Source organism: Microcaecilia unicolor, chromosome 12 (genome assembly GCF_901765095.1).
Source record: "Microcaecilia unicolor chromosome 12, aMicUni1.1, whole genome shotgun sequence".
In the NCBI taxonomy this organism is placed as follows: Eukaryota; Metazoa; Chordata; class Amphibia; order Gymnophiona; family Siphonopidae; genus Microcaecilia; species Microcaecilia unicolor.
The window spans coordinates 97,677,694-97,703,584 of record NC_044042.1 but is presented as its reverse complement, the minus strand read 5'-3'; positions in this window follow the sequence as shown (position 1 = coordinate 97,703,584).

The following is a 25,891-nucleotide window of genomic DNA, read 5'->3' as shown; positions in this document are numbered from 1 at the left end:
CAAAAAAAATCCCATCCATCTCACAGCCATTTTGGAACAGGAAAAATGTCTGGATTTCCTGTTCGGAAATACGGGAGAAGGACATTCTTCTGCTGAAAGCATCCGAAATGCACAGCAATTTTCCAAAATATGAATGCAAAAACGAAGGCACAAAAACACCTGTCTGGCATCATTTGTACAAAAATGACCACAAACACACATCCCTGCAGAACAGAGGGGCAGTCTAGTGGTTAGTGCAGGGACCCAGATACAAATCCCACCTTAATTCCTTTATATGTTATTGTGAGTCCTCCAGGACCAGTAAAAACCTCCTGTACCTAAAGGTACACCACCACAAATAGCCATTACACATAAGGTGCCTTATAAGTAGAGTAGATATTTCTACGTTCCAGGAGGGCTCTATATATTTGTAAATAAAAGAGTTAAAGTGGGAGTTACACCTGGATCCTGTTGCAGTGCCTCCATTGTATGCAGATAGATCTTATGTATATTTATTAGGGGAATCCTGAAAGCCCAACCGGGTTGCAGCCCTCGAGGAGCCCTGCTCTAGGGTATACTCTTTCCTCTAGGATGGTGCTGGGTGCGGTGTCGGTGGTCTTGGGCTCAGTGGCGGTGGAGATGGGGTCCGCGGTGGGGCAGGTTTCTCCAGTGGCTGCTGAACTGGAAACATCAAGGAGGCCTGATTCGATATTCGGATAGGCTCGTATATCTTTCAAATGGACCCAGGATGTGTGGTCCTCAAGCTTGGCAGCTGTAGCTGACAAAGCTTCAATCTTGAAGGGCCCAATGTAGATGGGATCTCGCCAGGTCTTGTGCGTATAATAACGCCGATGCACCAGATCACCAACTTTAAAAGGGGGGGATCTATTGACATCACAATCCCCTCTTCTGTCCGAAATAGCCTGTGGAATTGAGGACAGAGAACTTACAATAGTTTGTAAAATATCCCAATATACAGAGTATTGATCGGGCACCAAAGTGTCTGGATTGCCGGGTAGAAGTCGCATACGGCGACCTGTACATAATTGAAAAGGCGTCAGTTTAAGGGAAGAGGATGGAGTGGCACGGAGAGATAAGAGTGCCAGTGGGAGGGCATCAAGCCAATTTTTAATCCCATTTGCCATAAGCTGACGCAATTTGGTTTTAAGCAATCCATTGTATCTTTCAACCAAACCATTACTGGTGGGTTTGTAAACACAGACAGTTCTGTGAGTAATGCCAAGTGCTGGAAGAAGGTTCTGCAGAAGTTCGTTAACAAAGTGTGTACCATTATCTGTGGTGATTTTAGCAGGAATGCCAAATCGTGGGATAATCTCAGTACAAAGTGACTGTGCCATTGTTTGTGCGGTTTCTCTAGAGCAAGGGTAAGCTTCCACCCACTTAGAGAAAGCGTCCACGCAGACAAGCAGATACCGTTTACCACGAACAGGTGTCTGCATATCAGTGAAATCAATATACCAATGTTGGCCAGGTCCCTGGACAACAGGCAAATGACCCGAAGGAATGACAGGTCCTCGTTTAGGTGTGTACAGAAAACATTTATAACAATTATGAACTACAGTGTGACACATGGGCATCAATTGGGGAGCCCATAATTTGGAAGACAATTGATCATACAGTGTATTAGCATTTAAATGTAAAGGGTAATGAAGAGCATGCAGAAGGAGAGATAAAACATGCTGTGAAACACATAATTGACCATTAGGATGGGTCCAAATACCATTTGGATTAAGAAAACATCCAGCTTGCTTCCATAAGGTGAGTTCTGCCTGTGTAAGTGAGGAAGTAAGGGTTGTGGAGAAGTCTGAGGTTAGGGATTCAGAGGGAGGGGACGTCACAGGGGGCTCTGGTACAGGAGATAGTAAAGAGGTAATGACAGGAGGAACAGGAAAAATAGGAGGGGTGTTTGGAGAGGAAGATGCAGAGTGTGTGGAGTCCGAAGGAGTAGAAGGAGGCGTGTCAAAGGGAGGTGCTTCGGACGCAATTACCGGAAGTGTAACATCGGCAGCAGACCCGGAAGGAAGACTGGAAAAGGAAGTGACCTCACGGGCTAGTTCATCAGCAGCATGGTTGCCGTTGATGGCGAAAGAAAACACCGTCTCCTGATGTGCTTTAATCCAGGAGATACTTGTACGGAGACCTTTTTGATGGCGCCTCTCCAGTGCATCAAAAAGTGCCTTAAGGGTTGCCCAGTAGAGGAAATCATACCCCTCTGGTTCCATTTGTGAACATGGGAATGCAAGGAAGCAAAAACATAGTCTGAATCAGTGACAATACTTAAATCTGAGTGTAGTGCTTTAAACAGTAGGACGTACAAAACCGCTGCAAGTTCTGCGGTTTGGGCTGTGAATGCATCTGGTAACCTGAATTGTACAGGATCCAGTATATCTTCTTCTGGTGTATAACGGAGGGCGGCAAAACCGGCTACTCCGTTTTGCTGAGAACCATCTGTAAACCAAACCTCGCCACTCTGCAAGATTTCCGAATGCAGATGGAGCGATTCGGGAACGGACAATTGGGTAGTGCACTCATGGGGAAAGATAGCATTCTGTGCCGTCTCTGTTACAGTGAGTAATGGATCTAGGCGTTGAAGGTCAGTTAAAGTTAATGTATGAATAGAGTGCACTACACTGAACAAAAGCACTTGATACTTTTGTAACCGGCAGACAGTCATGTGACTAATCTGTTTATCCAACAGATATTTAACATCATGGGACGTGTGAAGAATCACCGGAAGGTGAGGAATGTAGCTGTATAGTTTTGTGACAGCAGTGCTGGCAGCAACAAGGCCTTTCTCACAAGTAGCAAAAGCTCTTTCAACAGGAGAGAAGGTACCAGAAAGATAACCGCAAGCAAGGTCATCATGTTCCTGCGTAATCAGGCAAGACCAGGTATCTTCAGTATGCACAACCCAAAGGTGTACGTCCTGAGAGACATCAATGGTTGCTAATGGTGAGGAAAGCATAACATCTTTCACAAGGGCCATAAGATCAGTTGTTTCATGAGTTGTAAAATGTAATGTTTCATGTTTTACTTTCTGTTTACCTTGTAGTTTCATGTAAAATGGCTGTGTCCGGGCGGAATAATTGGGTATCCAAAGGCGACAAAAATTTAACATGCCAAGGACACCTCTGAGATCAGAAACGGTTGTGGGCATACGCAAGGAGGAGACATGTTGCAGAGTATCGGGACCTAGACCCTTCTGATGAGGGCCGATGTGATGGCCAAGGAAGGTAACATGTGTCTGAGCAACTTTTAGTTTCTTCCTGTTAACTTTGTAGCCCTTCGTAGCAAGAAAGCCAAGAAAGTCACAGGTGACTTGAACACAAGTGTCAAAGTCAGGGCATGTGATGAGCATGTCATCCACATACTGGACAATAGAAGTGTGTGGTGGGAGAACATATCTGTCATGTTTAAATTCCTGTATGTGTCCTGCTAAAGTTTGGGAAAAGATGGTAGGACTGTCGGTGAATCCCTGGGGAAGACGAGTCCACTGATATGTTGTGTTATTGAATTGGAAAGCCGTTAGCGGGCGGCTTACAGGGGCGAGAGTGATGGAAAAGAAGGCGTTGGACAGATCAATGGTGGAATGATATGTCTGCAAGGAGATACTATTGAGGAGTGTAGTCGGGTTTTCAACGTTCGGAAATACGGCGTAAGTGAGGTCATTTAGCGCTCGTAAGTCTTGTACTATATGGAAGGCGCCAGGTTCCTTCTTTGGAACAGGGAATAATGGAGTATTGTATGATGAATTACACTTTTCAATGATGCCTTGCTGTAATAAGGAATCAATTTGTTCCTGAGCTCCAGCAATGACTTCAGGTTTTAGTGGGTACTGGGCAATTTTAGGGCCTTTGCAACCAGGTAGAAGCTGAATACGATGGGGAGGGCCTGTAACTTCACCATAGGGTTTCTCAGGTGTGGCCCAAAGGAAACCCGGTAGATCATTCAGTGCTACCTCTATTTGTTTCTCAACCATAGAGGTGACAGCCATCATGAGTGAAGTGCTTTCATTAGGGGAAGGATCAAAATGAATTTCAAAGTGAAACAATGTTAACAGATCTCTTCCAAGTAAATTGACAGGGCATAGTGGGGCATACAAAAAAGGGGCCGAGAGCTGGAGATTGGCATATTTGATGGGCAAAGGCTCTAGTAATGGTGTATCCGTTGGTACACCATCAAAACCAGTGGTGGTAATGTTGTCTGGAGAAACTTTGAGAAGTTTCTGTAGTGTATGCGGAACGTGGGCTAGCACAGAGCGAGAAGCGCCTGTGTCAATTAAAAAGGGGACGGGAACATCACATATAAGTAGGGTGATCATAGGATCATCCAATCCTGCAGTAGTGCGGACTACGCCTAGTCACTGTGGACGACGTTGATCTGGGTTCCACAAAGGGAATGACTGGCGTTCTGGGGGATTTTGGCGGAGTTGGTTTATAATTCTATGGGGCAGCGGCTGAGGACATTGACGTGCGTAATGACCATATTGTTGACAACGGTAGCACTGGACATCTGGAAAACGATCAGGACTAGGCCGGGAACGGTAGTCTCTGGGTCGTCTATTTCCATCAGGAGGGCCCCCAGTGGGACCTCTCTGAGGTTGGGAGCGACGTCCTCGTTCCTCAGGATAGTCGGTTCTACGGTCTGGGCGGTAGGGCCTTGGGCCCTGATTGCGGGTGTTATTGTCATATCGTTGGTCCGCATACATGACTATAACGGGAGGAGAAGACTCAGGGGTATTGGGGTCAGGGTCAGAGCCCTTAGAGGCTCTTTTTTCTTTGAGATCTTCAGTCTGTAATACATCTAAGTTAGTACGTATGGTTTTTCGATTTTGTTCTTCATCTTGCTTGCTTTTAATAAGCCTTCTGCAATGATGTAGGATGTGTTCACGAATTTTTGGCCATTTTTCCAATTGGAGTCCAACTGTGTTCTCCAGTTTATTTTTAATCTCTGAAGGCAGGGTTCCCTTAAGTAAATGGTAAAACACTGGAAGAGCATTATCAGAGTCAAATTTTTCCTCTGTCTCTTCTTTAAAGAGGTCTTGGAGTCTGAGTAAGTAGGCCTCAATAGGCTCTGAATCCATTTCCCATCTTTGGGAAGTGATAACTGAAAAATCTTTAAGAGCCGGATACATGGTCCGGATTTCCTGAAATACTTTGGTCTGAATCTCTGTTAAAGGATTGCCGTCATACTGGGTATCTGTTACAAATTTGGCATAGCCCGATTGAGTGAATATGTCAGTGACACTAGCGTGTGGGGTTCTGCCCAATAGTGCTTTCATATCACCGACTGACAAGGTGGTGCCTAGTGTAATGTCCTGCAATTTCTTTAACCATCGGTTTCCTCCCATTGCAATATCTGGGAGTTGTAGTATGAGGCTATTTAGTTCAACAGCCGAAAGTGGGGTGTACTCCATATGAGGGACACCACCTGACATCTTATTCAACAGGGGAAATAGTTTAACAGTCCCAAAGGGTGTAACCGATGAGGATGGAAGGGGCCCTATTACAGTTGGGGGAAATTGATTTTCATACTTTTTCCAAACCTGAAGACCCTGGATTAAGTAAAGGGTTGTTTCCTGATCCCAATGGGGGTCAGGGTGGTCATAAATAAGATCGCGTACTAACGAGAGCTTGTCAGACCGCAAGGATCCTTCACGTGGGAAGAGGGCGGACTGGGGCTGGAGAGCCTCTGACCATCCTGCAAGATTATCAATCCATGGCTGAACATAATGCCATGATTTCTCATGTAAGGCCACATATTGGGCGGGTGTGCTAGGTGGGCTAGGTAAGGTATGCTCTGCACTGGTATCTAGGGCAGTAAAAACTGTAGGGTTACGGGGACTGTCAATGACTGGAAGGCACCTGCTGGTACCTTCAGCAGTAAGATAGCCTCCAGGGTGACGTTGTCTGGTGTTATGAGCAATGGAATCAGATTGGTGGGGTAATTCAGGCTTGATTACAACGGAGGCAAGTGTATCTGGAGTATCAGGACACGGGTGAGTGGAAAGCGACCTGCGTAAGGAACGAAGTCCTTCTGAAACAAACGCGAGGTCATCTCCCATACTGGCTAATGCGCGGCCGTATTGTGGCATAGGTCGCACTCCCGAAGAGACCGGAGTACCAAGGGGGTGAGCCTTGGGTAGAGTAAGGCGAGGTGAATCATCAGCGAAGGAAGGGATCGCTTCACTATCTACAAGAGAGGAAAAATTGAGCATCGGAGGAGGCTCGCTTCGAATTCCTTCTTTAGCCGGTTTGGCAGGGAGTAACAGGGGACGCTGGAGAAGAGCTTCTAACTCCTCTGTTGATTGGGGAGATCTGACTTTTGGTCGTGCACCAAGCTTATCCCATTTAGGGGGAGTCGAGCATTCAGGCGCAAGAATGGGCATGGATGGATTATCCGGATCAGGGGGCAATTTGACGTAACCCTGATCGTATAATTCCTGGCAAATTGCGCGCGCCTGAGTGGCAGGACTGTATGGAACAAAACCCATCTGTCGTAACTGGGACAGAGTAGGGCAAGGTAATGATGCAGGGAGCAAGGGACCAGTTTGGGCAAAGGAGTCCAAACGTGGTGGTAGAGGTGATGTTTGAGTTGCATGTCCCATATATGGGTGAGTATTCGTTTGGGTAGTCATGTGTGAGGTCAGTCCTGAACCTAGTACTGGGCAGGTAGAGGTCTGAGCAGCCGCATCAATTTGATTGGTGGCTGTGTGATGGATATTGACCGGAATCGATGGATTCGGGACACAAGGATATTGTTCAATAATGGGAGGGGGTATCTCAATCTCATAACCATCAATAGTACGATAGACATGAGGTGGCTGTGGGGTAACTGTCTGGGTCTGGGTAGTTGCTTGCATCGTTGGAGCAGTTGTGACCGTGGGTGACTGGGCGATAGTCTGGGCCACTGGTATTATTGGAGGGGTTATGGGTGGCTGAGTTGGTGCCGACCCCTGGGACATAGGGATAGGGTTCTTTTGAGATGAAACGGGAGATATATCGACAACACCAGCGATGTGCACGGTGGTAGGTGGGTCAAAAATCATAGGAGCAGGAGATCCCGCAGGCAGCGGAGGTGTCACTGTCTGTGATCCCTGAGATGAGGAGGTCTCCGTCTGAGATCCCTGGGAATTCTGTAGCTGAGGATCTGTAACAGGTTTATCACAGTATCCTGGGGGTATTGGGGTATATCCTACTGCACATGGTAGCAGCTTGGTAGTGCTTGCGGCAGTAGTTGCATCATAAGGTGGTGGGGTGGTAGGTGTCACTGGATCTTGGTAAGGGGCTTGATCGCAATCGGACGTACCTAGAGCTCTATCGTGCTGGTTTCGTGCAATAAGTATGAATTTATTTATGGCAGCTAAATGTTTATCCCTAGATTTTCCTGTTTTTCGGGATTCGTTATAGCAGACCAAGGCTTGAAGCTTGCTCTGATCAAATGATCCCCTTGATGGCCATTCCAGTCCTTGGTCTTTAGCGGACCAAGAGGTATGCCAAGTTTGACATAAACGGGTAAGTTCTTTTCTATCAGCGGGAAAAAAGTTAAGAACTCTTTCCAGGGGAGTAGGGGATGAGGAGGAGGACATAGCGGAATCAGAAATAAGGGGAAAACAATCCTCATAGGAAAATGTGTGCAATATAAAGTAGTATTTAAAGGCAAGGGCCACAGGTGATACAAGTTAAATCTCAAGCTGGATCCTAGCTCAGAGACTTATAACAGGGGCACCTGTAAAATATATGTAGGGAAAAAAAACGTGCAGAGGAAAATTATGTAAACAACAACAAAACATGCATCATGCGTACACAAAACACCTTTATACTCACGCGTCTTCAAGAGCGTTCCAGCGGCAGAACCTAGAACAGAAATGACGCATTGGCGGAAAGCTCAACGCTTTAACCGCTAGCAATATTAAAAGACAGACAAAAACAGTAGACAGAAATATGCGTAGAGAGTCAGTGTGTAAATGAATGTAGACCTAGTGTTAGCTTAAGTATATGTCCTACTCTAACGTATTGAATACTGTCCCCTAGAGCAGGCTTCTACAACTAGGATTCTCCTCTACTAACTGCCAAGATTCGCTCTATTGGCCATGATTCACTCCAATGGAAGAACCCTCAAAAGAGGGGTGGCCACTACTCCTTAAAGAGTCCAGGAAGCTGCGAAATAAGCTCCCTGATCTCAGAGGACAGCTATCCCATGGATTTTCGCCGGTTCGGAAGATTCACTCTATTCAAATGAAGATTCGCTCTATTCAACAAACCTCCATAGGATACTTAAATATGCACCTAAAAATTTAGGATGAAGATTCGCTCAATTCAACTGAAGATTCCGCTCTATTCAACAAACCAAAAAACCCGTAAGAATTTAGAATCGCCCGAGTCAACCCGTACACAATCGCAACGAAAGTCGTTAGACGTCTCTTTATTGTCCCCGCGGTCATATGTACAAGTAACCCCTACATGGGCAATGGTCCAAAATAGTGGATGCAAGCCACTCCGAAAATGGAATGGAATTCTGCTCAAAATCTAGTAATTGCGATACCGTCATCCACCGAAGGGTCACCTTCGATGGGTGTAAGCCCCAGGCATCGATATCAAAGCCAATGATTATAACATAACACTGATATATAAGGAAATAATAAAAGTGCAGCATATCCCCCGGGAAAAGTCCCGAAAACATACTTCAGTAGTAATCAAATAAAAGACATAGGGAAGAATTGAATATTTTAAAGTTATAATAATTTTAAAAAAATGTAAGTAAGTAAGTAAGCTCATCATAGAAGGTACAACTCATTAATTGGAACACATAAGCCAGAACCAATAGTGTAAAGAAAACCACAGTCATCCATCAATAGACAATAGGTTTTCCCAGGCAACAAATCAGGAAAAAGAAATTTGGAAGCATTAAAGAGAAACGGCAACACAAAAGAAAAAAAATTAGCAAGGCAGGGAAAACATACAGTTATATTTATAAAATAACCGGAAAGCATTCTCCTTTGAAGAGAAGGTGGAGAACGTAAAAGATTATGTAGCTGGAACCACAAATTAAGAGACAAAATTTGAGCACTGCAGTGCAAGCATAAAAGGTAAAAGGGTATGTGTCATGCTGAAAATGGGGAAGTGGGTGGGACTTAGAGATTGATGGACAGGCATTGCGGACCATTAATCAAGCAGCTTTATATTCTCCCTAGTACCGGGGAGTAAAGGAACGATCAATAAACAAACAAAATAAACATATAGAGTATATATTAAAAAGAAGAAAGGAAACAGGCTGTAGATTAGTGTTATGGAGTTTGTAATATGATAATTGTAAAACAAAGCCAATATTAGAAAACTAAACCTACGATGCTGTGCCATAATCTTAAAAGTGAAAGCAAAAAATACATCCGTACACTGCTGCATGTAGAGAAGTGCACGTATAATGAACTCAGCAGACCGCTTAATAACCCTTCAAAAGATAAGTAATTTTACATCTTTGATACTTGCAGAGAAAAAGTACCTACAAATCTGATTACGCAGATTAAACTTATGTAAAACCAAAAATGCAATGCAACGGGGAACAATGCCATACAGTGGTTTCATATTTTATTCGCATCCTGTAGAGTACAGTCTAAGAAAAAAAACGAGTCTAATTTCTACATATAACTGGCAGGCAAAGACTTCAACAGGAAATAAGTATATATCAAGCATGACAGTTACTACCAATGTAATAAGCAGAGTTCCGGAGTCAAAAATAGATGTCTCAATGGCCCGGTCAAAAAGAAATAGAAAGCAAATGTTTCAAAGGGAGTGTAAAAATATATATATTTGTTTCTAAATTCTACCTCCATAAAAATACATTGTAGATTATCAATTTCAAGTTACCCTTCCAAGGTTAAACATACGCAGCTCAGAAATAAAAACAACGTCATGCTTATCTTAATCTGTAAATTGTGTCATATAATAACAATTAAAGAATAGCATTGCAGGGCATCAAAATTGAAATGTGATAATAATATCTTTTAGGGACTGGAATACTAATAACAAATCAGCAGCAACATTGACCTATTGATTATCCAATATATCAATTATGCCAATATATTAAATATACAAATGAAATGGAGAACGCAGTTGATAAAGAGATAGGTTACACAAGAAGTGAAAGGATGAAGGGGGGGGGCCAAAAAGGTGTGTGCAAGGTGTGGGGTTACACCAATGGGCACACAACAGACTACACCCATAATGGGAAGGTTAGTAGGAAAGAATTATCAGAACGGAAGATGGTGACAGTCTGTCAAAAGTGATGGCACAAAACATTTACAGCGCGCGAACGGACCGCAAGCTCTCAAAGCATGAAAAGTACTTGCAAAATAGAGACACGGGCTGACAATACTTAGAACTGGTAACAGACCTGTCACAGGGTATCTAACAAGATGATAGGGCAGAGGAATCACTGACAGAGACAAGGACGTAACCTTGCTGACATAGGAGCAGGGAATATAACCAAAAGAAAAGGAAAATTCCGTTGCAGCAACCAACGGAAGCCAATACAAAGTACAGGGCAAGACGTTAAAAAAAAAATTTTTTTAGAACAGGATTTAATAATAGATTCCAAAGCTAGAGATTAGCCGAAACTAGATGGTGCATAGAAGAGGAAGTTAAACAGCTGCGCAATTGCTAACTGAGAAAGTCAGTAAGAGATTTATACTGACAAAAGCAAGAAAAACAACAAAACAAAAAATGTAGAGAAAAACCACAGTTTGGGTTTTGTCGCATTCAAAGTAAAGAGACTTCATCGGACGTGTATGACGAAGCTAGGAACACAGCCAAGAGGGGAAAAAGAAAGATATTGTGGTGTAGCTGAAGGAAATTAATTAAAAGATAGATGTGCAGATGGAATAAACTAGCATAGCAGAAAGGGGAATTCGGACAACGCCCAAAGAGCCCCAGTGGAGAAAGGGGAGGTGGGGCAACGCCCACAGAACAATTACAGAAATAAGGGAAACAAAATAACTACGCACTTATAAATTGAAAAAGCAATGATACAGATGTGGAATAAAGATAGAGCAAGAAATCTAAGTCATGAAAAGCAGAGAACTGTAAAACAGCCGTTGATAGGAAACAGGCATTTCCTTCAGCTATGGAGTAGTGAGAAAAGAAGAGAGCAGAAAACCGTAATCAGTGCTTACAGCTGACAGTGACAGAAATTTATAAATAAGCAAATGGAATAAGGGAACATAGAAGAGGGTACAGAAAAGACAGTATTCTATCTGGGGTGTCCACAGAACGGGACAGTGGGGATAAGAAGAAGCAAAAGTAACTGCGCGGTGTTTAACATAAAGCAGGAAACGTGCTTCACAGCTAGAAAGCTAGCAAAGATGTAAACAATAAATCCTTCACGGGGGCACAGCGGATCAGTTTCCAACAGGGATGTTGGCCAGAAACCAAATCAAAAAGTATGAAAGGTAGAGATTAAGTACCCCTCGAAAGTTTAAGTACCGCCCCTAGAGTAAATAAGTCCAGATGTCTTAGAGGGCAGACAAGGGACACGCCCTCTGTCAGAGAACTAGAAGCAGAATGCTGACAGGTGTAAAACTTAGTTCAGAAAACACACAAAGTAGCATGATTTTAAAGTTCAGAAAACACACAAAGTAGCATGATTTTAAAGGAGAGATATAAGATTTCAGGGAACTGCAGTACCTAGGAGCATAGGCAAAAATAGGCAAACATGACCTACAGATAGAGAGACAGAATGGGAAAGTAAGACAGAAGAGAGGACGGAAACGGAGGTACTCTCCTAATGCAGAAACAGACCGACAGAAGAGAGATGGTGCAATCTGGCAGGGGAACGCCACAGAAGCGTGCCAAGAAGAAAACAGATAAGGGCATGAGAAAAGTACATGCAGGCGAAATGAAGACAGATAGGTAGGAAGATAGACCCTTAGTAGTGGCTTAACCACGGGAAAGAGTTAGAGTAGAGAGAGAGGAAGCAGAAGAGTGGAATAAGGGCAGGAGTCACTGGGGAAAAAGGCTGCGTGTTCGAATCACGTCGGGGTCACCACTGTTTTTAATACCCCCCCCCTACGTCCCGGGGAGACCCTTTTCCACGGAGACGTAGAGAGGGTTTGTGCCTCCACAGTCTGTTTGAACGCCTCCCTGAATTCCGGTGGTATCCCTTCCCAAGGGAATTGGCGTTGAGGAGGCATCAGAAGGCTCAGTTCAAATCTAATTCCCATGACCACAGCTTTCTGTCTATTAGGATCAAAGTGAATCTTTAACCTTTTATTTTCCCACATATATTATATTGAAAACCAACCCAAATTAGTTCAGGGAATGAGTATTATTGGTGTGTGGATTACTTGGTAAAACAAATGATAAGTAGAGAGTAAATAGAAATATAGAAATAAAGACAAGAATAGTTTCCAGAAATAAAGTATTTATTCTCACCAATATAAGGTCTTCAGTTCAGTACATTCATCAGACAGATTCTGGGTTCAATTGGACAGAGGTATGCTGTCGGTCAAGTGTTGGGGAAAACTTCCAACTTTCTGTCTAAATCTCATCTCTTTTATAGTAGTTGGTCTACATACAAGTCTATGGCAAGACACTTTTTTTTTCCTTAATATTGCGCAACCTCTGCATCATACTTTCCTTTCCGGCAGGTGTCCATCTGTACCCTCTCCTTTCCGTTCTAGCTATTGCAAGAGATTGGGACATTTCCGTTTTTGTAAACAACATGTTTTTCTTGATACTAAAATATCTATTTTAGCTATTGCAGATGATTGTGACATTTCCGTTTTTATCAACATCTTGTTTTTCTCCTCTTGATACAAAAATATCCTATTATTGACATCTCAGTTTCATATCTACTTTCATATGATCTTATGATCTGAGTACCATCGTATAGAAACACAAACTTCATTTTAAAAACCAGATTTTATCCATTTTTTTATCCATTATTCAATCATCATATGTGCTACATTCATTTTGTAAGTTGTACCAGGTTTTATTAAGACTCCTCCTGCAGTCCTGCTTTTTGCAGGTTCTCAACTATAAGGCCATCAGTGGGTTATCAGGCCTAGTCAGGGCTTCTCAGCTGGTTAAAACCATGTAACTTGGCCCACCACCATTCCAGTGGATAGGCCTCAAGCTACAACACATATTAACAATGCTTATGTTAATGGCCTATTTACTACACCCAAAGAAAGGTGAGACAAATGCAAGGAGGATTCCAAAACAATGGAATTTTATTGTAATAGTCATATAAAACAACCCTACAAGGCCATGTTTCGGCACGTTGGTCTGCCTCAGGGGTCAATGAACCTGTTGATGAATGATTAAAATAACATAAATATGATATCACATAAACATAAATAAACAAATCACTCAGCAATTTTTATGTTTATGTGATTGTTATAATCCATATTAACATTATTTTAATCATTCATCAGCAGGTTCACTGACCCCTGAGGCAGGCCAAAGTGCTGAAACACAGCCGTGTTGTTTTATATGACTATTACAATACAGTTCCATTGTTTTGGAATCCTCCTTGCATTTGCCTCCCTTTTCTTTCGTTGACAATCACTTTTCTGTTAGGACATTGAAATATATATGCATAGTTTGCAACCATTTACTTATTTATGTATACATTTTATATTCTGCACTATCTACGATTCTAGGCGGATTACAAGATTACATACATAAAAACACGTATACAAACCAAAATAAAACACAATCACATAATAATTCAGCAGCATACAAACATAATCCTGCTTTACAAATTATTTAAAAAACGGCACCAAGATAGATCTTTACCTACCAAGATAATTCTTTTATGCATCAACAAGGCTATCCCTAAAATCTTGCTGGAATAGAATTGTTTTTAGAGCCTTTTTAGATGCACATGGAAAGGTAATTCATTCCAGGGTTTTGGTCCTGCCATGTAAAAAAAAAAAAAAAAAAAAAGCTGTTCTATACTCCTCCAATCAAATTAAATGAAAGGATGAAACGTATAACGAATGTAATGTCCCCCCTGTCCCTTGCTCCCTAGTAGGGGAGGACACTTTAGCCCTCGGAGTTAAACTCCTAGGCTGGAATAAGAGGGACAATTCAAACTTAGATTTGGCACAACCAGTAAAAATCTTTATTGGTATTTCTCTAAGCCAATACAAAATAATTGTTCTCTCTGGAGCAGGTTGTCACCCAGAAAAGCCAGATGCAAAGACTGAATAACAAAATCTGCTCAGTAAAACTTTCTCAGTCTTCATTTATATACTGTTACAAGTTTAATTTCTCCTAAATCATGTGATTTCTCCTAATCTAACTTTTTGTACATATAAGGGAATTTTCTGTTTCCTTCATTATACATAAAAGACCATACTCCTTTGATATTATTTCTCATAATACATAAAAGGTAATTTCCTGTTCCTGTTTTCTTACCAGCCTCTCCTGCTCCAATCACATGCATACTATGTGTTCATTGGCTAATTCCCTTACCCCATACATGTGGTCCCAGCAACAGCAAACAAGTTGCATGAAATAACTCGTGCCCTTCTCTCTGAACACATATTTTTGGGGAAACATCTCCTTCTTTGGAGGGTCCTCAGTCTTTCAACATCAAGGTTAAACCCATTTTTATCTGCCATATATGGGCCGCACAGCCTCAGTTCTTCCTGTGTTTCTCCTTGACATGTGATTTGCAAGAAGTGCCACCAATACTTTCCATATACTGATCAAGCACTCTGCTTACATGTAGCTGCAGGGTGAAACTAAATTTATGCTTATCAGCAAATCTGAGAGTTAGCAGGCCCATCTTACAGGCCTAGTATAGGGAGGAATATACACAAGTTAGCTGAAGCCGAATTCAAATTCAAAATTTGAGAGGGTTGATGTAGATGGAGACCACTACCGATTTTATCAATTAGAACTTTAAAAACCAGCATCAAAATCTTATAATGAATGTTATATTCAACTGGCAACCAAAGCAATGAAGTCAAAGCTGGGGAGATATGATCAAACCTGGACAGTTCATGTGTCACGACTCAGGGAAAGTGAACCCTTGGGCTGCAGCTGGGATAGCACTGACCAGTCAACCTGAGGGTTAGCCAGGCCCCAACTGATGGCAGGCAAGTCACGCAAACTAGGCACAGGTTCAGCAGAAACTGAAGATCAGGCTGGAGTTGGTAACAAGACAGACATGGCTGGAGCTGGAGACTAGGCAGGCAAGGCGGGAGACCTGGCAGGCAAGGTTGGAGCTGGAGGCAAGGCAGGAACTGGAGACAAGGTGGGCAAGGCTGAAACCGGAGATAAGGTTGGAGGAGGCAAGGGTGGGCAAGGCTGGAACTGGAGACAAGGCAGGACTTGGAAACAAGACTGGAATGTAGAAGCCAGGCAGGCATGGAACATGGAGGCAAGGAAGGGGTCCGGCAAGACAAGGCTAGAGTCAGATAAGACAAGGCTGCAGCAAAGGGACCTGTTGCGAAGGCATTGAGGAAACAACAGTGCCTTCCTTAAATAGGCCCCAAACAGGAAGTTTGGGCATCCCTCACAAGTCTGGCACTTCCTGTCGCCAGGCCCTAAACTCATCTCTATGATGCACATACATGTGTGTGCACGGCAGGTTGCAAGCACCAGCTGACGAAGGAAAGGCCGCTGAGAAGTGGGTTACTGCTTGGAGGAGCACCAAGGGACCCAATCAGAAGAAAAGGTGTGTCGAGGCAGGAAGCACGGTGGTGGCCCTCAAGAGCCCCCCCCCCCCCCCCCTCTGGAGTCCTGACTTGGATTTGTGGGGAAATCTTTGCTGGAACCTTCTAATCAGATGTGGGACAAGATGGCCAGCAGACTCCCATGGGTTGTCCTTGAAACCATAGGCCTTCCTGTAATCAGGGGTGTCCAGGACCATGCATCCATGGTCTGGTTCTTCAGTCATGGTACATGAAGTAGGAGGTTCAGGGAGTTCCTTCGGAAGATCTCTAGTCATGTAGTCGGCCATGGCTTGGGTCTTGGATATGAGAAGCGAGCAAAGTTTATTCTGAGGAAGCCTCTATCCACAGCATCCGTATTCTCTAGATGCAAAAGATGTGTCTCAGCTTGCAGCTCGGGGCATACCATGAGCAGAACCCCTTTGGTCCGGGGTGAATCACCAGAAGTACTAGCACTAAGGTAATAGCATGTGTCTCGAAATCCAAGGAATGTTGGTGACAGGTATTACTTCAGGTGGTCATTTCGCCTTTCTCCCAATCTAAAGTCGAGTTGTGTTTCTGTAGCCATGGTAAACCCAAGACAATGGACTTCATGGATCTCTGGAGGACATATAGTGTTTTGAACAAGGATTTGTGATTTGGATGTTTTGTTTTTTCAGTCCATTTTTAGAAAAAAAAAAAACGTCCAAGTGCAAAACACACAAAATCAAGCCATTGGGATGTAGGAGGGGCCAGCATTTTTAGTAGACTGGTCCCTCCGACATCCCCTAGGGAGCCCCGCAGTGGACTTCATAAAATGCTCCCAGGTACATATCTCACCATTGCTCCCTTACCCTGCATGCTGAGCCCCCCCCCCCCCCCCAAATAAACAAACCACACTACCCCCAACTGTACACCACTACAATAACTCTTATGGGTGAAGGGGGCACATATATGTAGGTACAGTGGGTTTCTGGTGAGTTTTGGAGGGCTCTCAGTTTCCTGCACAAGTGTAACAGGTAGGGGGAGGTATGGGCCTGGGTCCACATGTTTGCAGTGCACCGCACCCACTGCTAGATTACTCCAGGGGCCTGCATGTTGTTCTAATGGACCTAAGTATAACATCTGAGGCTGGCAAGTAATCTTAATACATTGTGATCTTACATTTTGGTGTCACCGGTGTATAAATGCTACTAGAGGGGATAGAAAGGGATGAGAGTAGAGATGCTTATTAAAGCCACACATATGAGTCGAATAACTGCAGGACAGCCAGTGGCATTATCTACCTATAAGCTGCCACCTTCTCATAGCCCAGTTATAGTTAACAGTGAGATTTCTAAGAGTTATGCCAGTCTAATTATCTGTTACCTCCCTGTGCATCAGTGTACCCAACAAAAGTTTAGAACACTCATTCTGCTCTCAGAACTTTCTTGCAGAATGAGTGCAATAAAAAACTAAAAAGTTTGCATGTGAATGACCAGGCAGAAGACTGTCAGAAAAGAGGTGAAAGGTAGTTCAGAGAGAGGGAGAGGGCCAGTGAAAAGGCACACTGTGTCCCTTCCAGTTACACCTCTGCTTGAACTGGCACTGGTCCTAAGCAAATTTCTGTAATACAGCTGCTAAGGGCCAGAGTACAATTAGGACAGAAGCTGATCAGGTAGGATTAACCAATACGCTCCTGGCTGGACCTGAATTTCAGACAAAAAAAAAAATCCTTAAAAGCATTACCGCTATTTCTTAGCATCAATTCATCAACTCTGTTGAACAGAGGTTTATCAGATCATAGTGGTATAAGGGTGTATGTCCGTCCGTCCCCCCCTATATAATTTGAAAAGGACTGAAGCTTGAGGTACCAACTTCGGGGGGGGGGGGGGGGGGTGGTAAAGGGACTTAATTCATATGGAGTGGAGGAGTGGCCTAGTGGTTAGAGAGGTGCCGGGTTCAAATCCCACTGCTGCTCCTTGTGATCTTGGGTAAGCCACTTAGGGCCCTGTTTACAAAGGCAAGCAAAAAATTAGCACTATGTAGGTGCCCCCAACTCTTCCTATGGGCGCCTGCACGGTTAGCGTGTGCTAAAGAACGCTAGTGAGCCTTTGGAAACAGGGCCCTTAATCCTCCATTGCCTCAGGTGCAAACTGGTGAGCCTGACAAACTGGTGTACCTGAATGTAACTCACCTCAAGCTACTTCTGAACAAGTTGGGAGCAAAATAAAGGGGCCCTTTTTACAAAGGCATGCTGAAAAATGGCCTGCAGTAGCTTAGACGCGGTTTGGGCGTGCGCAGAATCATTTTTCAGTGCACCTGTAAAAAATGCCTTTTTAAAATTGTTGCCGAAAATGGATGTGCAGCAAAATGAAAATTGCCGCACGTCCATTTTGAGTCCGAGACCTTACCACCAGCCTGGAGTGGAGGAGTAGCCTAGTGATTAGTGCAGTGGACTTTGATCCTGGGGAACTGAGTTTGATTCCCACTGCAGCTCCTTGTGACTCTGGGCAAGTCACTTCACCCTCCATTGCCCCTGGTACAAAATAAGTACCTGAATATATGTAGACCGCTTTCAATGTAGTTGCAAAAACCTCAGAAAGGCGGTATATCAAGTCCCATTTCCCTTTCCCCATTGAGCTAGCGATAAAGTCTCACGCAGTAACCAGGAGGTAATGACCTATGCGTGTCAACTATTTTTCAGGCGTGCACCACAACTGAAATTAACACAAGAGCCATGTGGTGACTCCATTTTGGGACATGCTGGGTGCACGTAGATGCTTATGCGGCTTAGTAAAAGGGCCCCTAAATAAACAAATAGTGGGGGGCTTTATGAGAGAGAAATACATATACAGGTCAATGATATTATTCATGAGTTGTGAAGTGGAAGAAGACAACCTGCACAGATGACAATTATAGCCCTAAACAGCAGAGGTATGATCCCATCTAGTCAGCAGGTATATGTGCCCCTGACTGGCTACTGTCAAGAGACAGACTACTAACAATGGACATTTGGTCTGACCTAAGACGACACACCTTACGTTCCATCAGTGGTGTAATCTGCTTAGCCCAAAAAGAGTGATATGACTGTTAATATGCTTCCTAGAATGTAAGGCGACATGCTAGGAAGGAGTTAAAACTCTAAAAGTGCTATTTTGAAAGGATGGGCAAGAGACGAAGGAAAGAGGAGTGAATGTGGCTCTACCCAAAGTGGACAAATCACTGCTGGGCAACTTAATGATGCAACACTGTTGCAAAATAACTCTCCTCTCGTGTGTCTGGGCAAAAAACTCTTTATTTGGGAGTCAATCCCCTTCTTATATACTCTATGAATATTCATGGATATTACATGTATTATCATTACTATTGGTTACATTTTGCTTACACAACCATGATCATGCATTGCTTACAAGAACAACTCTACATGAACAGCTCGTGAACCTGCTCAGGAATGTACAAACATCACCTGCTATTCTGCTACTTTCTCAGGAAAGAACAAAAACATCACATGCTAGATTCTCAGGAATATACAAAACATCATCTGCTGCCTGTATCCAAATACATTCTATCTACATCTCCACCTTTTTTTTTTTTTTTTTTTTTTTTTTTTTTTTTAATGAAATCTCCGTGGTGTGCCAGCTGGAGATGGAGGTGGAGATGTTTGTAATAGCTTATAAACATATTGAGCAGAGTGACGTGTTGGAGCGAATGGACGAGGAAAACATAAAGAAAAAAGGTTAGGAATGCATTGTATACAACAGCAAAAAATAGTGAAAACAAAAATACCAATGACTAAATACTGGATAATAGGGCGGAGCCAGGTCCAAGGGATCCATTGCCACAATTGATCCCATACATCAGAGAGTAGGTTATTATGAATAGTAATATGAGTAGTTAAATTCCGTAGGAAAGCTAATTGTTTGTCAATGGCCTTTGAATTGTCAGATAAATTAAAACAGCACATGTCCTGAAACTCTTCGCAACCATGATGGTTAAGTAATAAAAGATAATCAATGGCTGCTCGATTTTGTAAAACTCCATGACGTAATTGCTGTTGCTCAGCATTAAGTAAACTAATAGCAGTGGAGGTTGCATTGATTGATTTAATTGCCCAACAGGCTAATTCACGAATATTTTTGCATTTGCCGCTGCCAATGCAGGGACACCTATTAATGAAAATGCAAGTGCCAGATATTCAGTTTGACTCAGAAATTTAACATTATCATTGCAATTGGCAGCAAGGGTCATACGCTTGGATCGCATATGTGAGGAGTTAGAAAATAAAATATGTTTACTGGGAAGTACCATAGTGAGTCGACTTAGACAGCATGTAGTACCATCAGATATATTAGCTGGAATATAATTAAAGGTATACATTCCACATGACCAAAACCAGCCAGGGGGTAAATGAGTAAATTTATAAATATATGAAACATTTTCGTAGGAGCTACAATTTAACAAAGTTGGTCCAAAATTAACACAATTTGATCGGGTACAATTAACCATACGAGCACATGTCATATTGATACTAGCTATTTGATTGGTTCTCACATGCATTGCCAAAGTAGGCGGCAACAGGGTTTGTGTTCCCCAATTATGGTATTCATAAGAAGCATTTCGATAGGATGAATTAACAGGAAGCTGTGAATAAAACCAAGTATCATTTTGCATATCTTTAGGATCATGACATACTGGAATCAGGCAAGTTGCCAAAACTTCTCCAACTGCCTTTTGATGAGAAAGACAGAAATCAGTTTGGTTCAGTGAAATTGCAAACGCTTCCCAAATATTTTTTGTGGGAAGTAATTGTGACTGTCCACAAGGTATGTACAAACAACAACACAGTAGAAGCAATGTAATGGAATTAGCATTAAGCGCTGCAATAATAGCCACTACGAAGTTATCATCAGTCTTTTCAATATGAGCTTTTTCTAAAGTCTCTGTAGCTTGTTGACTCAAGGCTTTAATTTGTCCCCAAGTAACAGGAGCATTAGGTTGACGAGTCACTGACCGTTTGCGTGTTTGCATCTGCGGTCCTTGAAGGGTGAGTGTGAAATTGGGAATTGGGTTGTGAAGACCTTGATGCCACGACATGAGGTTTCACCCACTTTGCTGGAATCCACACCGGGCCAGAATCTGTTTGAACAGCAGCGTAACCACGACCCCAGGTAAGGAGAGGCACAGGGGAACTCCACTGATCAGAAGGTAGTTGTCGGTATATGACCAAAGGACGAGATAAAGGTGGGGCAGGAGTACGAAAATGTTGTTCAAATCTGGAAGAAAAAGTTTTTGTAGCAGGATTATGATGAGATTGAGATGATTCAGTGTGTAAAGGATTTGTGCTAAGCATTCATCAATGCTTACTCTATGACGGAGAATACCGTCTTTTTTTGTAGTCAGATTACTTAAAGCAGTTTTCAGTGTGCGATTAGCACGTTCAACAATAGCTTGACCAGTGGAGTTATAGGGGATACCAAAAAGGTGCTCAATATGCCAGAGGGTCAGGAACTCCTGTAAGGAGGTGGAAGTATAAGCAGGGGCATTGTCTGTCTTGAGAGTTTTAGGAACACCCATGACCGCAAAAGCTTGGAGAAGATGAGAGCGGACATGAGATGTAGTTTCCCCTTTTTGTGCAGTGACCCACAAAAATCCAGAATGAGTATCAACAACCACATGAAGCTTAGACCATTGACCAAAAGGGGGAAAGTGAGTAACGTCCATTTGCCAGAGGCTATTAACTTCCAGACCACGAGGATTAACTCCAGGAAAAAAGGTAGGAGCTGAAAAGGAACATTGTGGACAATTTTTGATAATAGCTCTAGCTTCTTCTAAAGAAATTTGAAACTGGCGAGCTAGGCTAGGTGCATTTTGATGATGAAGTTCATGACTGCAGTGTGCTGTGGAGAAAAAATGAAGATGGCGATCCGCTCGAGCATTCCCTTCAGACAGACCACCAGGAAAAGGTTGATGACTGCGGATATGACCTATAAAGAGAGAAGAAAGGCGATTCTCCAAGTAACCTTGGAGGGTTAACAGTAAAGCATAAAAAGAGGCATCCATTTTGAATGATACATAACTGTCGGGCATGCGACGGACAAGATTAGCACAATATTGACTGTCAACAATAAGATTCAGTGGTTGATCTGAAAATAAAGAAAGAGCCAGGATGATGGCAGCAAGCTCTGAACGTTGAGCAGAGGTTTGTGGAGAGGTAAATTTGACGTGCCATTTGTTCAGATTGTACCAAGTAACCACCCCACGAGTGGGACTACCATCTGTAAAGACGGTGAGAGCAGTAGGGAGTGGACGTAAAGAAATGGGATCATGAAGAGTGATTGGCAAAATGGATGTGCCCTGTATGCGAGGGTCTTTAGGATAGTGGCAATCTATAATACCAACATAAGTGGCTAAAATAAATTGCAAGTCGTCGGAGAACTGAATCATTTTTTCCCACTGCCACAAAGAATGAGGAATGATGAGTTTAAGAATGTCGAAACCAGTCATGAATGTTGCTCGCTCTCGAGCTTTAGTAATCAGCAAGGCTAGTTGCTGGGGCCATTGTGTAATAGTAGAATGGAGAGTATTCTGTAAATAGACCCATTCTATCAATTTCGGAGGAGTTGTATCTTGATATAAGACACCAAACGGTTGTCGGTGGGTGGGGTCTTTGAGAACGCAAAAACAAAAAAGGGCAAATGCATCTCGTCTATCTGTCCATTTTGTTTGTAAGATTTGATCCAATTGTGACAGAATTGTTTGTTGCGATGCAGTGAGTGTAATTAATTCAGCAGGTGTTTTATGACCTTTTAATGCGAGAAACAGGGGTTGTAAAAATTCTGTAGGAAGTTTCAAGTAGGGACGTAACCAATTGAGATTTCCTAAAATCTCTTGTAATTGATGTAATGTCGTGGGAGACTGTAAATTGAGATGAGGAGCGACAGGTTGGGCTGCAGCTTTAGTCATACGGAAACCTAGATATACATAGGGTTCCTTTTCTTGAACCTTCTCTGAGGCAATTGTTAATCCTGAGGAGGCCAAGATAGAAATTAAAGTAGATTTCCAAGAAGGGGGAAGAGTTATCCCTGCAATTAGTATATCATCCATATAATGATATACCAAAAGTTGAGGGAAATAGGCACGAAATGGTTGCAAGGCTTGATGAACATAGTATTGACAAATAGTGGGTGAATTTAACATTCCCTGGGGCAAAACTTTCCAACAATACCTAGTAGTAGGGTGTGCATTATTGTAAACAGGTACAGTAAAAGCAAAGTATTTATAATCTTTTTCCTGGAGAGGAATTGAAAAAAAACAATCCTTCAGATCTATAATAGCTAATTGATAATCATAAGGAATCAAATTAGGATTTGGAATACCACATTGTAACGGGCCCATTGGTTCTAAAATCGCATTAATAGCTCGTAGGTCATGTAAAATCTCCATTTTCCGGATTTTTTCTTGATCACAAATACCGGAGTATTATATGGAGAATTGGTAGGCTCAATGTGATTTAATTGTAATTGTTCTTCCACCAATTGATGTAAAATCAACAGTTTTTCTCTGGTAATCGGCCACTGCTCTACCCAAACAGGTTTGTCAGTTTTCCATTCCAAAGGAAGAGAAAAAGACATATTTATGAACTGTTAATCAGGTAGGATCAATGATGCATCTAATTGTTCCAAAAGGTCACGACCCCATAAATTAAAGGGTACTTGTAAAATACAGGGCTTAATATGTCCTAGAACCTTGGTATCGTTAGGATATGTAATAGATAACCATTGAGAACTTTGGGAGGCTGACTGAGTTCCCCCTATTCCTGTCACATGTGAAGTATCTTCAATGGGCCATTCCACAGGCCATTGTTTATAAGCTATGACAGAAACATCCGCCCCGGTATCTAATATACCAACAAAGGGCTTTTGTTGCAATAAAAATTGAGCAGTGGGTCGTGCATTAGAAACCGGTTTTAAAACTGCACTTACCTGTCGCGTAGATCCAAAGCCCCCTGTACGAGAGACAGTAGAAGGAATAGGTGCTGTAAAATATGGTAAAATAATTAATTGTGCCCACGAGTCCCCGGGAGAAATTGTTAAAGGTGATGAGGACCATACTTGAATTTTAACAATGCCTGTGTAATCAGCATCAATAACTCCAGGGATAACATGAATACCTGCCTTCGATGCAGAGGAGCGAGGTAATACTAAACCTACAGTAGCCGCTGGAATGGGTCCTTTAAAGGTAGTATTATATACCAAAACTTCATGAGGTAAGATGGCAGTTTTACATTCCGCTGCAATAAGGTCAATTCCTGCACTACCTTGTGTAGCAGTAGTACTATGAGCAAAAGACCCTTGCACTCCCTTTGGACCGAGGTTAGGAGTTAACCCGGAGCAAAGTTTTTTGGGGGTGGCGGTGTGGAATTAATTGGATTAGAGCGACATTGATTGGCCCAATGATATCCTTTTTGACATCGAGGACATTTTCGAGAAGGTCGAGAAGGTCCTTTTGCAAAGTTGGCACCCCCTCCTGGGGCTCTACACTGAGCTCGAAAATGTCCTGGTTTCTTACAATTAAAACACGTCCCCTGTGGCTTATTACCTTTTTGTATAGCTCCTGCTAACAAATTCATAGAATAACCATGAGTCCCCACATCTGCACATGCGCTCAATAAATCTGCTAAAGTAATTCCTGGGCGATGAGCTACAGTCTGCAATGCCTTTTTGCAATCTGAATTTGCATTTTCTTGGGCTAATTTAATCAATAACTCTGTTTGCGCATCAAGATTATCAATTTGCCTAGTTACAGCTTCCTGCAATCGATTAACAAATTGAAGGTAAGATTCGGTTGCACCCTGTTTAATTGATGCAAAAGATTTTGTTGGTTTATTCCCTTCTGGTGTTCTTTTAAATGCTCGCAAGATACAAGTGCCTATGGCTTGAAAACAGGTATCGTTTTGTTGAATTTGCATATCAAGGGTTGAAAATGGTCCCGATCCATAAATTTGATCAGGCACCAAATTAGTCCCAGTGATAAGTTGTGCTGCTTGCTTATATTCATTATCCCACACTACATATTGCGCAGGAGTTAACAGCATACGGAAAAGGTCTTTCCAATCTTTTGGAGTCATTAAGTAACCGTTACTAATCCCTTCTATCATGCCTTGAACAAATGAACTTTTTAAACCTGATTCTACGATAGCTCTACGTAATTCTCTCAAACTTGATAAGGTAGAGCAGTCCATTCTGCATGATGTGTTTCGTTCCCTGCCTCTATTGTTGTAGTTCTAGTAACTGGGTATAAATTAGGATTAGGTTCCGAATTATCCCATAGATCATCGTTCCAAATGAATTCACCATTTTTTCGTGCTTGCTGTATACCTAATTGAATTAAACTAGGTCGTTCTACGCTCTTTGGTGTTTTGGTAATAATAACGCTATCATTAGCGTTGTTGTTTTGGATATTTTCAATTGGTTTATTAGGGGTAGTAGTAGTAAAGTCAGGAGTTTTGTTTTGCTCTTCCCTTCCCATATCGGTGGCCAGCCGACAAGAAGGAGGAGAAGGTGTAGGTCCAAGAGTCGCGGGAGGTAAAAGAGACCAGGTCTTGCCTGGCAATTTGTTGGATATATTTTCGTTAGTAATGCCTGTCAATCCAGAAGAGAGAATTACTATAGTAGAATATATCTCTCTCCAAGTCAATAATATAGGAGTCGAAACTCTAGGCTCTAAACGAAACTGCTGCCCTATCTTTTCCCATGTTTGAGGATCGAATGATCCCTTCTCTGGATACCAGGGACATTGACAAACTATTTCCTCAATTAAACGCTCTATATCTTTAAGAGTTATTGGATTTCGGGAGGAACCATATCTTTGCGTTATAGTATATAGCTCCTGTGCATGTTGTTTATGTGATGATGTTAAATTTCCCCCCATACTTACAGTGTTCCGTAGAAGGAATGGCGCGCTGACTGTTCCAGTCGTAGTAAGTACGTCACGTTTTCACCGATCACGTCGGGGATCACCAGATGTTGCAAAATAACTCTCCTCTCGTGTGTCTGGGCAAAAAACTCTTTATTTGGGAGTCAATCCCCTTCTTATATACTCTATGAATATTCATGGATATTACATGTATTATCATTACTATTGGTTACATTTTGCTTACACAACCATGATCATGCATTGCTTACAAGAACAACTCTACATGAACAGCTCGTGAACCTGCTCAGGAATGTACAAACATCACCTGCTATT